Below are 11,419 nucleotides of genomic sequence, written 5' to 3' on the forward strand. Positions count from 1 at the left end.
AACAATAGTTAATGAGAAAATAGGTCATGAATTTGAAAGAGATCAAGGAGGGGTATATGAGAGGGTTTAGAGGGAGGAAAGGAAACAGGGACGTGTTATAATTATACCATAATCTCAAAAAATATAAGAAATAATTACAAATAATATAAAATTTAAAAAGAAAACTAGAGCAATAGGAGGGCAAAGGACAAGCTGGTGTGTGTGGTGTGTGTGTGGTGTGTGTGCGATGTGTGTGTGGTGTGTGTGGTGTGGTGTGTGGTGTGTGTGGTGTGTGTGTGGTGTGTGTGGTGTGTGTGGTGTGCGTGTTGGATATCTGGGGAAGTTGTGGACACGGGCATCCAAGAGGAGATAAGCAAGCCCATTAGAAAGTGCAATGTTCTGTATTGACTGTGCAGAACAGGTCTACACAGAGGATAAGCAAAGAATTCAGGAACTGGAGAGATCAAGAAGGAAGAGCTAGGGATGAGAAAGCAAAATGTAAAAAGCCTCACAGACCCATGGTCGTATTGGAAGGGGTCAGTGTGGTAGTTAGGGTTACTGTTGCTATAACAAAACACCATGACCAAAAGCAAGTTGGGAAAGAGTTTATTCGACTTATCTTTCCACAGCCTAGTCCATCACTGAAGGAAGTCAGGACAGAAGTCCAAACAGGGCAGGAACCTGGAGACAGGAGCTGACACAGAGGCCATGGAGGGCTGTTGCTTACTGGCTTGTTCACATGGATATTTCTCTGCTAAGGGTCACGAGTGGAAAATGCCAACTGCTCAGTAACACAATTAATAAAAACCCAGAGACAGATCTTGGAGTTCAACCTGAAAGTCAGAAAAGCAAAACAACCAGTCACTGGCTCTTACCTCTACCTCTTTCTGAAATGGCGATCCTGCCTCCAGGAGTCTCAGAATGAGACTGAGTGCGAGAGCTGTCTCCTCCCATCTTATATTCCTCTCTTTAGGCGTGCACCACTACCACACGGTTTCTATGACAAACTAGTGTGACTACTGGGATTGAAGGTGTGTGTCACCACTGCCCGGTGTGTAAGGCTGACCAGTGGGACTGTTTTACTCTCTGATCTTCAGGCAAGCTTATTTATTAAAACACAAATGAAATATCACTACACTGCTCCTCATTCCATTGATACAATATGTAACCCAGCTGGGAGCAGCCCCTGAGAGACCTATGACAGCTCTCTGCTTTGATCGCTCAAGCAACATATAGGCCTTTTTAAAAAATGCCTACAGTGGTTTACTGTGTGTGTGTGTATGTGTGTGTTCATGTATGTACGTGCAGGCACGCACATGTTACAGTACATATGTGCAAAGTAGAAGAAAACCTCCGGCGACTGACTGTCCTTGCTTTCCACTTTACTTAAGATGGGGTCACTCATTGTTCATTGAAGTCTCTGCCAGGCTAGCTGACCCATGAGCTACTGAGGACAGTCCTGCCTCGGCTACCAGCTTGTGGTAGCAGGCCTGGGACACAGACACATGCTACCATGTATGTCTTCATATAGTTTCTAGGGATGCGAGCACAGGTGTTTGCATGTCCATGGCAAGTACTTAACTCCCTGTACCATCTCCCCCACCCCCAATTCGTGTAGCTTGATGTGGGTGTACCCTGGCTAATCATTTCTGGCACTAACGTTCACTCTCACACTTCCCACTCATTTGGGTGTTACACATTTTAACATTTAAATGTAAATGTTTAATGTTTATATTTAAATGTTTATAAAAACATTTCTTCCAAAAGAAGAGTTATTAATAAATAAAGCTGTCTGTGGTCTAAAAACTAGTAAGAAAACATCCAGCTATTATAGGCAATACAGAAGGTGAAGCTGGGAGCGAATCTGAAATTTCTAGCAAAGCCTATTAGGAAAATACAGTTACAGTGTTTCCAGAGGTCTTACACGGTGCCTTTTGCTTTATGTCTCTGTGTTGTACAGAGTGTGTGGCACACTTTTCCTGGGGACATGCACCATACAGACATTTACTCACCCCAGACACGAGCCCACGACAGACCAAAGTACGGATACAACCAAAGCACAGGTGAGCCGATGAGTTCTATTGGGGTACTTCCAGAAATATGAGTGAGGGGTTACTTACAGGAACAGGAATGACTCGAAGACATCAGCATCACTGAAGCCCACTCCAGCAAGGGTAACAGCTCATAAAAGCAGGAAACTGGGAGCACACTGCACAGCCTGCAGGCAGCTCAGTGGGCTGGAAAGTGTCCTTTCCAAGTAGCTCAGGATTCCTGCTTCTTGCAGGCCACTGTTTACCAGGCCCTTTGGAACACCAAGCAGTTCCCAAATCATGACACAGAGACGTCTTTAATTAGTTACGAATGTTCCCTCTTAACTTACGCTTGTCCCACTAGCTCTTACACTTTAGCCTGTTTCTCTTCTTCCGTGTTTTGCCTCAGGGCCTTTTACCTTTCTGTTTGTCTTACTCTGTTTGCTGGCTGGCAGCAGCCTGGCTTCTGGCCTCAGGGATGTGTCTCTATTTCTCCCTAATTCTCTTCCTTCTTCTCTTCTCTTGAGCCTAGATTTCTCTTCTTGCTTATTCTTTCTGCCTACCAGCCCTGCCTGACTCTTTCCTGCCTGGCTATTGGCCACTCAGCTTTTTATTAGATCCTTATATTATATCACGTGCCTTAGGCAGGCAAGGTGAAACAAATGCAACGCAACTTTACATAATTATACAAATGCAGCACCTACAAATATGACACATTTTACATTGTTAACAAAGGCAGCGGAAACAAATGTAACACACCTTCACATAGTTAAAGTAATATTCAGCAATACTTGGGCTTGTCTAAGCGGCTCCTCTGAGAGTAACTCTCAGCAGTCTTTATTATTTATTCTTGGGAGGGAGGGGCCTAGTGAATCTAGTCTGTTTCAGGGACTTCCTGGAGCTATTTTGAGGTTTTCACTTTTTATCTTACGGCACTTCTCTGGGAGATGGAATATTCCAATCTCCTAGGAAACTGCCACACAATATACAGTCTAGAGAGTGCTCTGTGAGAGGCATATATTTGGTGCTGAATGAGTGAGTTCAAGTATTTAGAGTGGCAAACTAAAAGAATAAATAAAAAGAGATTAAATAGATGATAAAGAGATAGATAAAGAGATACTAGACATAGATGATAGATAGATAGATAGATAGATAGATAGATAGATAGATAGATAGATAGATAGATAGATGTAGATAGATGATAGATAGACAGACAGACAGACAACAAAACATGTTGCAAGAAGTGGGGGAGGCACACACACACAGTAGACAGACTACATTGCCGAAATGCTTCCCAATCCTCTTAAGCCTGCATTTTCAAAATATGATTTTTAACTTGTACTTTTTCTATTAATGTAGCAACAGGAGTTTGTGATCCTATCCTGGCCAGACATAGCCAGTATCTCCTCAAATGATTTAGGTTCCTTTATTTCTTTAATTTGAACTTTGGGAGGATATGCATAGGGATATGGAAAAGTGTATAGGGGTAAGAAGAAGTAAGTGTGCTCTAGATTTGGGGAGTTCCTTCCCATCCACATTTTAACTCCTTTGCTCTCCCAGCCCCTAGCCCCACCTCGCCCCACTTTTTTGTAATACGAGGAACCAAACCCAGGGCCTCGTGCTTACTCGGCAAGCACTCCTAAGCGGCACCCTCAGCTTTGTTTTCTCTCTCAATGTCTTTGTTTTATTTCTATTTTTAAAAGATACTATTTCAAGACTTCCAGGTGAGATGGCAGGCTTCCTCCATGTGATCCAGCAGAGGAGTGCCTGTATTAGAACCAGAGGGGCGCCCTTTCAAAAGGAGGGGGAGAGGAAAAGACTCAAGAATCCCGTACAAGGAGTGACGAGAGCAGACAAGTGAGAGACACAAAAGCCATGCACCCCCCCAGAAGAAAGCTGAGCTGAGTGTGACCCCAATGTGGCTCTTCCTGCAGGAGGGGAGCAGAGACCTTCTCCAGGTGGCCGGGGTGGAAGGAGACTGCCAGTCCCAGCTGTAGGACAAGCCTGCGGCTCTCACTAGCCTCAAATCCAGTGGTCAGGCTTGCTGAAATCGTGACTTCTCCGGGTGGGGTGGATCAGCCCTGGAAGGAATTCCCAGACCTCATAGGGCCGTGGCTAGTGCAGCTCTGACCCCCCCCCCCCGGAGGGTTGGGGCACAGGGAGTGGTCATCAGCCTGGCAGCCTAGATTCAACCTGCCTCAGGTCCATGGTGACAGACAGCTCAGGAGGAGGCTGTGGAGGGCACAAGGGCTGAATGCTCACAAGCAAAAAAGTACAAGCAAGGAATGGTTAGGCCCAGGCAGCGATGATACAGGGAAAGGTAACCCCCAACCTCAGGGCCCATGAACAGAACGCATCAAATGAAATTGATGTGTGTAGCTTGAATTGTAATTGGTATTAATAATAAAAACCTGGAGTCAGTTATAGGGGTTCATGCTGAAAGATCAGAGAAATGGAGCAGCCAATCACTAGAGAGTTCTGTAGCACAATAATAAAAACCCAGAGACAGATCTTGGGGTTCAACCTGATGATCCGAAAAGCAAAGCAGTCAAGCCACTAGAGAGCTCTTATCTCTATGAAATCTCCAGACTGACAGAGAGCAAGCTCCTGTCTCATCCCGCCTTATATTCCTCTCTAGTGCTGGGACTAAAGGCGTGTACCACCACTGCCCGGCCTACATGGGTGACTAGTATGGCTGTTTTGTGTTCTCATCTTCAGGCAAGCTTTATTTATTAAAATACAAATGATCTTTTTTTGTTGTTGTTTTTTTCGAGACAGGGTTTCTCTGCAGCTTTAGAGCCTGTCCTGGAGCTAGCTCTTGTAGACCAGGCTAGTCTCAAACTCACAGAGATCCGCCTGCCTCTGCCTCCCGAGTGCTGGGATTAAAGGCATGCGCCACCACCGCCCGGCCTTAAAATACAAATGAAATATCACTACAAGGTCTTACCTCTACCAATGCTTAGACCAAAGGGGTGATCCTGTGTCTACGAATCCTCAGACTGCTGCTGTCTCTATAAAACCTCAGACTGCATCTGAGCTTCTGTCTCCTCTTGCCTTATATTCCTCTCTCCACCCAGCCATATCACTCCTGTCTCCACCTCCCTAATGCTGGGATTAAAGGATCCAATGATCCACAGTGCTGGGATCACCTTTGTGTGAGCTCTGTTTCTCTTTTAGACAGATTCAATCTCACGTAGTCCAGGGTGGCTTTGAACTCACAAAGATCCGCCTGCCTCTGTCTCCTGAGTGCTGAGATTAAAGGTGTGTGCCACCACTGCCTGGCTCTATGACTAATTAGTGGCTTAACGCTGCACTCTGATCTTCAGGCAAGCTTTATTTGTTCGTTCACAAACAAAATATCACTGCAAATGTGGAGTTTGATAACTCTGAGCCTGGGACGCGGGCTAGATCAACTTCTACCAGTGCCTTTCTTCCATGAGACTCACTGATACACAATTGATAAGTACCGAGGTTCGAACAGAATGCTTGACATCCACAGCTGTATCCTCCAGCAGGGTGATTAATGCTTGGTGGGTTTTGAAATTATGAAGCCAAGTTCACCTATTCAGATCTCAGGACTGTGGCTTTTTTCCCACATTCTCAACACACTTGGGAGGAGCCCTCAAGATATACCATTCGTTAGCTGTGTCAGGATATATAAACTGGGGAATCCTGGGGATGTGGGAGAATCTGCCTTGCCCACACATTGCAAAGCTAAGGGTGGTCGTCAGAAGCCCTGTATGCAAAGAAGATCGCTCTGGCAGACTTTGGATACTTGGCCAATACACATTCAGCACAAATCATAGGAAACACAGGAGTCCACAAGATCAAATGACCCGCTCCTCTCTGCATACACCTAGCACCTATCTATGGTGAGGTATGGCGGTATGCATCTCTAACTTCAGTTCCTAGAAGGCAGAAACAGCTCTGTTTCTTTTTAAAAAAAATATTTATTTATTTATTTATTTATTATGTATATAACATTCTGTCTGTGTGTATGTCTGCAGGCCAGAAGAGGGCACCAGACCTCATTACAGATGGTTGTGAGCCACCATGTGGTTGCTGAGAATTGAACTCAGGACCTTTGGAAGAGCAGGCAGTGCTCTTAACCACTGAGCCATATCTTGAGCCCCCAGCTCTGTTTCTTTTAAGGCCAGCCTGCTCTACACAGTGAGTTCTAGGGTAGCCAGGGCTACATAGTGAGACCTTGTCTCAAAAATAAAAAGAAAAATTTACTCAAAGAACCAAAATAACAGATAATTTAGCAAGAGAATTTCACATAAAAGATGTCTAGTGTTAGCTAAAAGTTCACTGTCTTCAGGGACTAAGCAATATACCTCTATTCTGCTGCCATCAGTATGTGATTTCTTCCTCAAGAAATCCTTTTGAGTCTGAGATACTCACAGTGCTCCAGCTATCCATGCAAACTCCAGGCAATCGAGTGTGAGATACTCGCAAAGTTCCAGCTATCCCTGAAAACTCCAGACAATTGAGTCTGAGATAGTCACAGTGTTTCAGCTGTTCATGCAAACAACAGACAATCGAGTCTGAGATAGTCACAGTGTTCCAGCTATCCCTGCAAACTCCAGGCAATCAGACAAAAGCTGAACAAACTCCCTTTCAGGTGCTATTCCAGGCATCTCTGTAGAACATTTCTGTTTACATGCATTTGGTCAGAACACAGTCATGCTGACACCTCAGCAAGGGAGGCTGAGAGACACAGTCTCTTCAGATGACTGATGTGACTGATGTGGCTTCTAGAGCAGGCCTCAATAAGCAGGCAGGCAATTGGAGATGAACAAAGCAGAAAACTGGAAGGAAAGGTAAGAACCACCAGACAGCATGCATATATATATATATATATATATATATATATATATATATATATATATATGTATATATAGTCACTTTGAATACAGTAAATCAACCATAAAAAAAATGGCAAACGAAGAAACACCATATATCCAACACATTCAAGATCTAGATTCATACATGTTAGGAAACATGCTCACTGACTTCTGAAAGAGATTAACTTACCCCTTCTACTTAGGTTACCATAGAATGAGCTTTTACATATTTCCTACACGCAGTATAAGTATAAACTTCATAATAGGAGGCAATCATATTCTCCATCTGGGCTATATGAAATGGTGTTTTCTAAACAGTGTGCGATAATGCGGGGGGATTTATAATCCATCCTATATAAATCTCCTATCATCAAGGGGGGAGGACAAGCCTCCCATCACCTCCCACTTCACTGTTGTTTGTGGTAGTTTATGGCAGCTCTCGCTAGAGGCAAGTTACCGCCACCTACTGGGAAACTGCAGCATTAATCCTTCAAACTACCACACAACTTGATTTCTCAATTAGCTATAGTTCCCCGCTATAACACTCAAAACCAAAGCTAGATGATTAATCTGTTTAAGCTACACCAGTCTGATGTGTGTGGTGACACACATCTGTAAATCAGTATTTGAAGGGCTGAGATGGGACAGTCTCAGAGTCCTGGGCGTGAATGATACAAGTTCCTTAATTTCAGAAGTGGACAACTTAAAGGCTTCATTCAGAAAGTCCCTGAAGCTGACCTGATACACAAAGACCCTACCTCCTCAAGCATCTATAGCATGCAAAGACTGCTTAGAGACACTTTCGGACAAGCTTAGAGACACTTCCAGGATAAGCTCCTGGAAGACATTCAGACCAGCTGAGCTGCCTAGAAGATACTTTCCAATTTGTTTAGTCGCTTGTGGGTTGCTCGGTGAGTGAGTTACCAGCTTTTCTGAGCTGTTATAGATACCAGAACGGACCTTGGGGCTGCAATTGTCTTTAAGTCATTCCCGTAAGTAACCCCTTACCCATTTTCCTGCAGGTCACCCTAATAGAACTCATCTGTTCAAACTGAACTTTGGTGCTGTTTATTATGAGTACACATTTGTTCACATACCACAGGAATAATGTCACACAACACATGGTGACTTATGGACTATAATCCTAGCACTTGGAGGCGGAGGTAGGGGGTTACCATGGGAAAGTCAGGCTGTATTATAAAGTGAGTTCCAGGACAGCATGGGCTGTAGATTGAGACCTTGTCTCAACAATGACAGCAACAGAAAGAAGCCAGGAAGTTGTGTTCTCGTGTACTATTTAGGAGAGCTTCCTTGGAGACCCAGAGGGGGGCAAACAGAGAATGAGCAGAAAGGCCTTAGCTACATCCTAGATTCTAAATGGTGACCACTACTCTTAGCTATTTTATCAGAGACAAGCCATACAATACCCAAACATCAGTCATAATTTCCTATGTGCCTCTGTTCTCTGTTTTTAACACTGTAATTACAGTTTATTGATTTCTGTGTGTGTGGATGTGAAGGTAAGAGAACAGCAGTTGGAGTCTGCTCTCTCCTTCCACCATGTAGCTCCCTGGAATCTAACTCAAGTTGTCAGGCTTGGTGGCAAGCACCTTTGCCTGCTGAGCCTTCTCACCAGACACCGTCTACTTTCATACACGTAACATACACAAAGATTTAAGAATGTGTCCGGCACATGTCTTTAATCCTAGTACTCTGGAGGCAGAGGCAGGCAGGTCTCTGAGTTCAAGGCCAGCCTGGTCTACAGAGTTAGCTCAAAGACAGTCAGGACTACACAGAGAAACCCTGTCTCAAAAGAAAAAAAAATAAGAATTTGTTCGTTAAAGCAAGCTTTTTAAAAAATATTTATTTATTTATTATGTATACAATATTCTGTCTGTGTTGAAAAAGGGTTCTGACTTTTTCTTTTTACAATACTCTTTGTAGAGCTATAATATTCTCCTCCTCCTCCTCCTCCTCCTCCTCCTCCTCCTCCTCCTCCTCCTCCTCCTCCTCCTCCTCCTCCTCCTCCTCCTCCTCCTCCTCCTCCTCCTCCTCCTCCTCCTCCTCCTCCTCCTCCTCCTGTCCCTCCTCCTCCAGACAATCGAGTTAGAGATACTTGCAGCGTTCCAGCTATCCCTGCAAACTCTAGACAATTGAGTCTGAGATAGTCACAGTGTTTCAGCTATCCCTGCAAACTCCAGGCGATCGAGTCTGAGATAGTCACAGTGTTTCCTCCTCCTCCTCCTTCTTCCTTTTCCTCATGTTTTTTACAGTGCTGGTACCCAAACCCAAGGCCTCATGCACGCTAGATAAGTGCCCTGCCATCCTGAGCTCTGTTCCCAGCTCTGTGTTGATTTCAATTACAAGTTCTGAGTTTGTTTGTTTCTGTTTTGTTTTGTTTTGTTTGTTTTTCTCGAGACAGGGTTTCTCTATGTTACAGTCCTGGCTGTCCTGGAACTCACTCTGTAGACCAGGCTGACCTCAAACTGACAGAGCTCCACCTGCCTCTGCCTCCCAAGTGCTGGCATTAAAGGTGTGTGCCACCACTCCGGGCTCAATCACAACTATTTCACTTTATTTTTTCTAAGTGAAATAGAAAGGTATGGGGTGCATGCCTGTAATTACAGTGCTACAGAGACTGATACAGGAGGATTGCTGTAAATTCAAGCCTAGCTGGAGCTATATCAGTGAGTACCAAATAAGCCAATACTACATAATGAGACCTGCCTTCAAGTGGGAAAAGGCAGAACAATTAGAGAATCTACATGAGTAGTTTCTTAAAATGTCCGGTCTTCCGGCTTGAAGGTAAGGATGGGCAAAGAGGTCCACGGACTCTTATGCCCTTCACAGGGGACATGTCCCTAGCCACATTGTCACTCTAGACTAACTTTTTATTCTCCTAATTTAAAACTTTTCTATTTTAGTGGGAGGAGTCATGGATGTGTGTGATGTGTGCCCGTACAGAGGCCAGAGGAGGCTGCAGGGTGTCTTCTACTCTACTTCTCTCTCTTCTCTGAAGACGGAATTGCTTACTAAACCTGAAGATTTGGACCTCTTCACTTCTGCAGGCCTTGCTGCCCAGTGAGCTTCTGACCTCTCAATGCTTGGGTCACAGGTGTGTGGTTATGCTCAGGATTTTATCACATGGGTGCTGGGAATTCTAACTCAGGACCTCATGATTACACAGCAAGCCTGCTTCTCCTCTGAGCTGTTCTCCCAGTCACTGGACCGAGTCCACTCCTAGATGAGCCTCTGCCACTTTGTGACGAGTCATCTGATGCTTGAAGATACGAGTCAGCAAAGGGGCACTTTTCTCTGGGTAAATGTGGGGGATTTTTGTTTATTTGTTGCTTTGTTTTGTTTTTTAAATCTAGGAATGGGAGGGGTTTTTGTCTGGGCCCTTAGGAAACATCAAAAGAACAATGAAGCGCAGTTTTATCAGTTACTCAATATAAATGGTTAGGACCCTGCGCAATCTTAGTACAGTATTCCATTTTTCAAATTATTTTTGTTTTATGTGCATAAGTGTTTGGCCTACATCTGTATATGTATGTTTGCATGTGTTTGTGCCCCATAGAGGCCAGCAGATGGTGTTGACTGCCTTGAAACTGGAGTTAAGGAGATTGTAAGTGACCATGTGGATGCTGAGAACCGAACCCAGGACCACAGCAAAAACAGCAAGCACTCTTAACTGCTGAACTTCTCTCCAGCCCCTACCTCTACCCCACCCTGGTGTAATATTAGTGAGTTGTCTAATCTTGAAAATGTTCCTGCCTCAGACACTCAAACAGAACACTGTTGTTCTGAAAAAGATGCTTAGGGGCTTCAAACATGTCTGGAAATGGAAAGAGGAGGTCTAGGCAATATCAGTGAGGACGTGTCTTGCTCAGACCAGGCTGGCCTCAAACTCTTCTGTCGTAGAGGATGACCTCTGATCCCTCTACCATCCCCTCCCCAGCAGCCCTGGGATTACAGGTGCCACCAGCATTCCAGTTTTATGAGGTACTGGAACAGCGTGCCTCCTGCACGCTAAGCAAACACTCCAACTGAGTAACACGCGCCCCCTACCCCTCCCCCATCCTAAGAGGATAAATTTCTTTAAGTCACCAAATGTGTTGCATTTGTTAGAGCAGCCCAGCTAAGCGATACAAAGTACTCTCAACTTTCCGGTTAGTAAGTCCAGCTGAAGCCTGGTGTGCAGCCACAATACATAAGGGATCCTAGGCCTGAAACGTTGTTACAAAAAATGCCAACAAGCAAACAAACAAAAGATCTGCTGTCTGGGTTTCTTTGATGCTACCCCAGTTGATTGCTTCGGGCCTTTACACTTAAAGCCGCAGTACTGTAGATGGTCTTCCCTACTCGTGTGTGTACGTTCGTTCTCCATTGAGGATCGAGTTGATCTCTTCAGGGAAACGCTGAGGCTACACTTGCATGCTCGCAATAGGGGCCCTGTCCCTTACTCATGACTCTTTCGAAGCCCTGTCCGGGATCTTTTCTGGGACTGCTTGGGTGAGGCATGTCTCCCGGTCTGGATCGGTGGGTATCGGGTCTGTTCCCCAG

This window comes from Arvicola amphibius, chromosome 11 (assembly GCF_903992535.2).
Source record: "Arvicola amphibius chromosome 11, mArvAmp1.2, whole genome shotgun sequence".
Classification (NCBI taxonomy): Eukaryota; Metazoa; Chordata; class Mammalia; order Rodentia; family Cricetidae; genus Arvicola; species Arvicola amphibius.